Here is a 7,135-nt window from a genome sequence, read left to right as displayed (position 1 = left end):
ATGACTGACAGGGGGCGCTGTATCGAAGGCATCTTGGTACTCAATTGTAAAATATTTTGGGAGCTAAAGAAAATGCATTTATTGACGTCTACATTCGTTTTGACGCATTAATGTTCTATCCTTCCTCTATCCTTTCTATCCTTCTATCTCTGATTCAGAGGGGTTGGGTTAAATGCGGAAGACACATTTCAGTTGAATGCATTCAGTTGTACAACTGACTAGGTATCCCCCTTTCCATTTCCCTTAATGCATAGTTCTAAATTGTGTTATGTAAGCTAAGCAAACATTAGCAAGTAACATTTTCCCTAAATATATATTTTTTTAGAACTGATGTTACTTTCCCCACTACAACTAAGGTATGAACGCCAAATCGTTATCAAATTTATTTTCTTTAAATATAAAATAATGGTTAAAAGCCTGTGTAAAAGGGAACATTGGCATGAATAACCAGTTCCAGGAGGAAATTGCAGAACGGCGTGAGGTTCTGTATCCAATTGAAGGAAAATGGATGGAAAAACAGTTGTTCAGAGACAGACTACTGCATGGCTATTTAAAAAATTACAAAGTTCTCAGAGGCAAGTAAGGAAACACAACTCTAGTCTGGTTATGGGATTGTAATAATAAACTCAGCCAAAAAATAAACGTCCTCTCACTGTCAACTGCATTTATTTTCAGCAAACTTAACATGTGTAAATAAGATATAAACTGAATAAGTCACACAGACATGTGACTAACAGAAATTGAATAATGTGTCCCTGAACAAAGGGTGGGGTCAGAATCAAAAGTAACATCCAGTATCTGGTGTGGCCACCAGCAGCATTAAGTACTGCAGTGCATCTCCTCCTCATGGACTGCACCAGATATGCCAGTTCTTGCTGTGAGATGTTACCCCATTCTTCCACAAAGGCACCTGCAAGTTCCCAGACATTTCTGGGGGGAATGGCCCTAGCCCTCCGATCCAACAGGTCCCAGACATGCTCTATGGGATTGAGATACGGGCTCTTCGCTGGCCATGGCAGAACACTGACATTCCTGTCTTGCAGGAAATCACGCACAGAACGAGCAGTATGGCTGGTGGCATTGTCATGCTGGAGGGTCATGTCAGGATGAGCCTGCAGGGAGGGTAACACATGAGGGAGGAAGATGTCTTCCCTGTAACGCACAGTGTTGAGATTGCTTGTAATGACAACAAGCTCAGTCCTATGATGCTGTGACACACCACCCCAGACCATTACGGACCCTCCACCTCAATCCCGCTCCAGAGTACAGGCCTCGGTGTAACGCTCATTCCTTCGATCATTCCTTCGATGATGAACGCAAATCTGACCATCACCCCTTGCGAGACAAAACTGCGACTTGTCCTTGAAGAGCACTTTTTGCCAGTCCTGTCTGGTCCAGCAACAGTGGGTTTGTGCCTATAGGCAACGTTGTTGCCGGTGATGTCTGGTGAGGACCTGCCTTACAACATGCCTACAAGCCCACAGTCCAGCCTCTCTCAGCCTATTGTGGACAGTCTGAGCACTGATGGAGGGATTGTGCGTTCCTGGTGTAACTCGGGCAGTTGTTGTTGCCATCCTGTACCTGTCCCTCAGGTGTGATGTTCAGATGTACCGATCCTGTGCAGGTGTTACATGTGGTCTGCCACTGCGAAAATGATCAGCTGTCCGCCCCGTCTCCCTGTAGCGTTGTCTTAGGCGTCTCACAGTATGGACATTGCAATTTATTGCCCTGGCCACATCTGCAGTCCTCATGCCTCCTTGCAGCATGCATAAGGCACGTTCACGCAGATGAGCAGGCACCCTGGGCATCTTTCTTTTGGTGTTTTTCAGAGTCAGTAGAAAGGCCTCTTTAGTGTCCTAAGTTTTCATAAGTGTGACTGTACCTGCCCAGGTGCATGTTCATTAATTGTTTATGGTTCATTGAACAAGCATGGGGAAAAAGTGTTTAAACCCTTTACAACGAAGATCTGTGAAGTTATTTGGATTTTTACGAATTATCTTTGAAAGACAGGGTCCTGAAAAAGGGATGTTTATTTTTTTGCTGAGTTTGTTTATTTTTTTAAATAAATTTGCAAACATTTCTAAAAACATATTTTTCGCTTTATTTATTAAACTTTAATTGACTAGGCAAAACAGTTAAGAACAAATTCTAATATACAATGACGATCTAACCCGGATGACGCTGGGCCAATTGTGCGCCGCCCTATGGGACTCCCAATCACGGCATTATGGGGTAATGTGTGTAGATTGATGACCTTTTAAAATGTAATACATTACAGCCTTATTCTAAAATGTGACAAAAGGGAAGGGGTCTGAATACTTTCCGAATGCACTGTATATACAGTACCAGTCAAAAGTTTGGACACCTACTCATTCCAGGTTTTATTTTTTTACTATTTTCTACATTGTAGAATAATTGTGAAGACATCAAAACTATCAAATAACACATGGAATCATGTAGTAACCAAAAAAGTGCTTAACAAATCAAAATATATTTTAGATTCTGCAAAGTAGCCACCCTTTGCCTTGATGATAGCTTTGCACACGCTTGGCATTCTTCTCAACCAGTTTCATGAGGTAGTCACCTGGAATGCATTTCAATTAACAGGTGTTCCTTTTATTAAAAGTTCATTTGTGGAATTTCTTTCCTTATTAATGCTTTTGAGCCAATCAGTTGTGTTGTAAAAGTTAGGGGTGGTATACAGAAGACAGCCCTATTTGGTAAAATAAGTCCATATTATGGCAAGAACAGCTCAAATAAGCAAAGAGAAACAACAGTCCGTCATTACCTTAAGACATGAAGGTCAGTGAATACAGAACATTTAAATAACTTTTCTTCAATATCTTCAGTCGCAAAAACCATCAAGCGCGATGATGAAACTGTCTCTCATGAGGAATACCACAGGAAAGGAAGACCCAGAGTTACCTCTGCTGCATTGGGAACTTATCCAATTAGAGGTACCAGCCTCAGAAATTGCAGCCCAAATAAATGCTTCAGAGTTCAAGTAACAGACACATCAACATCAACTGTTCAGGGGAGACTTGCGTGAATCAGGCCTTCATGGTCGATTTGCTGCAAAGAAACCACGACTAAAGGACACCAATAAGAAGAGACTTGCTTGGGCCAAGAAAGACAAGCAATGGACATTAGACCGGTGGAGTCCAAATTTGAGATTTTTGGTTCCAACCGCCGTGTCTTTGTGAGACACAGAGTAGATGAACGGATGATCTCTGTCGTTCCCACCGTGAAGCATGGAGGAGGTGTGATGGTGACATTTATTTAGAATTTAAGGCGGACTTAACCAGCATGGCTACCACAGCATTCTGCAGCGATACACCTTCCCATCTGGTGTGCACTTAGTACGACTATTATTTGTTTTTCAACAGGACAATGACCCAACACACTTCCAGGCTTTGTAAGTGCGATTTGACCAAGGAGAGTGATGGAGTGCTGTATCAGATGACCTGGCCTCCACAATCACACAATTGAAAGGGTTTGGGATGAGTTGGACTGCAGAGTGAAGGAAAAGCAGCCAACAAGTGCTCAGCATACGTGGGAACTTCTTCAAGACTATTGGAAAAGCATTCTTTATGAAGCTGGTTGAGAGAATGTGAAGAGTGTGCATAGCTGTCTTCAAGGCAAAGAGCATCTACTTTGAAAAATCAAAAATATATTTTGATTTCTTTAACACTTTTTTTGGTTACTACATGATTCCATGTGTAATTTCATAGTTTGTTTTGACGTCTTCACTATTATTCTACAATGTCGAAAATAATAAATATAAAGAAACCCTTGAATGTGTAGGTGTGTCCAAATTTGACTGGTACTTTACATATACACTGCCGTTCAAAAGTGAGGTCACTTAGAAATGTCTTCTTTTTTTAAAAATAATTTAAAAGCACATTTGTCCATTAGAATAGCATAAAATTGATCAGAAACAGTGTAGACATTGTTAATGTTGTAAATGACTATTGTAGTTGGAAACGGCAGATTTTTTTATGGAATATATACATAGGTGTACAGAGGCCCATTATCAGCAACCATCACTCTTGTGTTCCATTGGCATGTTGTGTTAGCTAGAAAACCCTTTTGCAATTGTTAGCACAGCTGAAAACTGTTGTTCTGATTAAAAAAAGCAATTAAAACTGGCCTTCTTTAAACTAGTTGAGTATCTGGAGCATCAGCATTTGTGGGTTCAATTACAGGCTCAAAACGACCAGAAGCAAAGACCTTTCTTCTGAAACTCGTCAGTCCATTCGTGTTCTGAGAAACGAAGGCTATTCCATGCAAGAAATTGCCAAGGAACTGATGATCCCATACAATGCTGTGTACTACTCCAGTCACATAAAAGCACCAACTAGCTCTAACCAGAATAGAAAGAGGCCTCGGTGCACAACTGAGCAAGAGAACAAGTACATTACAGTGTCTAGTTTGAGAAACAGACGCCTCACAAGTCCTCAACTGGCAGCTTCATTAAATAGTACCCGCAAAACACCAGTCTCAACGTCAGCAATCCCTGATGTCACTGGAGTGAGACTGCGTTTTGTAAACTTGACCTTTTGCACACGTACTTCAGAGTGGGGCATCCCTAACGGAAAGATGCAAATAAAGAAAGTGACGAATCACAAATCTACAGCCATCGTTATACTGTTGTCCTGTAAATGTAATGTGCTTCCTTGTGTCTATCGTCAGAATAAACACCAATCAACTGGCCTCGCTGGCTGGACAGTCCTTTCTTTAAAAACAAAAGGCAAGAGATTTACGAAGTAAGATCACAGATGTTACACTGGTGCTGAGACCAGTCTTATTGTCTTCGCTGGACAGCTGTTACACTACCACGAATCATTGGGCTAGAAGGAGGTGTTCATGGATCCACCTGTACCCGAAAACCCGAGACCCGATCCGGGACCCGAGCGAGTCCAGATCCAGAAATCTAAATGAGTGTCACAGGTCTTGGTCGGATCTGATAGAATTGTCTTGGGTATGTGAACATTTAACTGGCCCGTACAGACCAGAATGCAACTGCTGAAGTAGAGAGAGACGTTTGATCATTTATGCTGCTGCTTTTCACAAGCGTGAAGCCCGTGGATCCAGCAAGTTGTTGGCCAATAGCTTTTTGTTGGCCAATAGCTTTTTGTTGGCCAATAGCTTGTTGTTGGCCAATAGCTTGTTGTTGGCCAATAGCTTGTGGTTGGCCAATAGCTTGTGGTTGGCCAATAGCTTGTTGTTGGCCAATAGCTTGTGGTTGGCCAATAGCTTGTCGTTGGCCAATCATAAGTCATCAAAGCGGTATTAGGTTGCAGTCATAGAGCCTCTGTGTGTCAAAAGTTAGGATATCTAATCGATGGAAGATGGAATTAAATGGACTTAATTAAAAGTTGGAGAAGGATAGGCTACAACGACCAAGAGCCAACAGGTAGGCAGGCTGCTACTCAATATTCTGAATGGAGTTGTTATTTGTAACTGTAGTATGACAAGGCACATGCATTGCAGCCTCAGTTAGCCTAACTAGCTAGCATTAGCTAGCTTAACTAGCTTCTCCCGGCTTGATGCAGTCCAATCATATTTGATGATGAATAAAATAACTTAGCTACGGCAGTTATTAGTCTACTATAGCACGAGTCGGCTTTTTGTCGGTTGCTGTCTCTCCCTCCCCCCTCCCTGTGTTACTCGCTCACAGTACGGCCCCTCTCTCCTCGCGTTTTATCAGCTCCAGTTAATAAAGTAGCTTTTAAAAAATTAATTACAATTTTCTGCTGCTTCCCTCACTCTGATCGGGTCTGGATCTGACCAGATCTATACGGAATGGGTCTAGCTGTCCTCGGGTCCGTTCAGAAGGGATCTAGCTGTCCTCGGGTCCGTTCAGAAGGGATCTAGTTGTCCTCGTGTCCGTTCAGAAGGGATCTAGTTGTCCTCGGGTCCGTTCAGAAGGGATCTAGTTGTCCTCGGGTCCGTTCAGAAGGGATCTAGTTGTCCTCGGGTCCGTTCAGAAGGGATCTAGTTGTCCTCGTGTCCGTTCAGAAGGGATCTAGTTGTCCTCGGGTCCATTCAGAAGGGATCTAGTTGTCCTCGGGTCCATTCAGAAGGGATCTAGTTGTCCTCGGGTCCGTTCAGAAGGGATCTAGTTGTCCTCGGGTCCGTTCAGAAGGGATCTAGTTGTCCTCGGGTCCGTTCAGAAGGGATCAAGTTGTCCTCGGGTCCGTTCAGAAGGGATCTAGTTGTCCTCGGGTCCGTTCAGAAGGGATCTAGCTGTCCTCGGGTCCGTTCAGAAGGGATCTAGTTGTCCTCGGGTCCGTTCAGAAGGGATCTAGTTGTCCTCGGGTCCGTTCAGAAGGGATCTAGTTGTCCTCGTGTCCGTTCAGAAGGGATCTAGTTGTCCTCGTGTCCGTTCAGAAGGGATCTAGTTGTCCTCGTGTCCGTTCAGAAGGGATCTAGTTGTCCTCGGGTCCATTTAGAAGGGGTCTCTAAAAAAAAAAAAAAAAAAGTATATATCCACGAAGGGTCCAGTTGGGAAAGCCCCAGGTCCATTTAGGAACGGGTCCAAAATGTGGTAAAGACCTATAGTTCTTCTTCTCACCCCCTTCAACAGACTTACACAGTAATTATGATGACTTCCAAAGGACGTCCTCCAACCTATCAGAACTCTTGCAGTATGAACTGACATGTTGTTCACCCAATCACAGGATCAGAGAATCAATCTAGTACTGAAAGTATAAGCTACAGCTAGCTAGCACCGCAGTGCATAAAATGTAGTGAGTAGTTGACTCAAATTAATTTCTTCAAAAATAAAGGAGACGAAAGCGAGAGTGAGAGAGCTAGCTAGCTATATTTTGTTGTATTTTTCACTTACTAAGCTAGTGAATGCAGCTAGCTAGTTTAGCCTACTCAAACAGAGAGGGATTATATGATAGCTAGCTGGCTAAGGCTATCCAACACAGGAACTCTTCCAAGTCAAGGTAAGCTTTTAGTTGTATTAATTTATTGCCACCGGGGCCCTCCGGTGTAAGTGCCAAACTGCTTGCTGTACACTGCATGATTGTAGCGGGTTTACTAACGCATTCATTTTTAGTAGCTATGTTGACAATGACGCTAGCTAATTATGGTGACAACGATGTAGCCTGTGTGTAGCGGTTAG

General features: G+C 42.9%; 1 protein-coding gene across 1 annotated transcript in view; it reads right to left on the bottom strand.

Annotated features, from left to right (window-relative positions):
* Positions 1 to 132: 132 nt before the first annotated feature.
* Positions 133 to 7,135, bottom strand: part of LOC118396073 (FYVE, RhoGEF and PH domain-containing protein 6-like) — a 58,822-nt gene continuing 51,819 nt past the window's right edge. Inside the window, exon 21 of the transcript XR_008066935.1 lies at positions 133 to 6,464. The gene's annotated coding sequence lies outside the window, so the exon portion shown is untranslated. The remainder of the gene's footprint in view (positions 6,465 to 7,135) is intronic.

Source organism: Oncorhynchus keta, chromosome 17, assembly GCF_023373465.1.
Source record: "Oncorhynchus keta strain PuntledgeMale-10-30-2019 chromosome 17, Oket_V2, whole genome shotgun sequence".
NCBI classification, from domain to species: Eukaryota; Metazoa; Chordata; class Actinopteri; order Salmoniformes; family Salmonidae; genus Oncorhynchus; species Oncorhynchus keta.
Note: the sequence above shows the minus strand (reverse complement) of the source record. Positions and strands in the feature narration are given on the sequence as shown.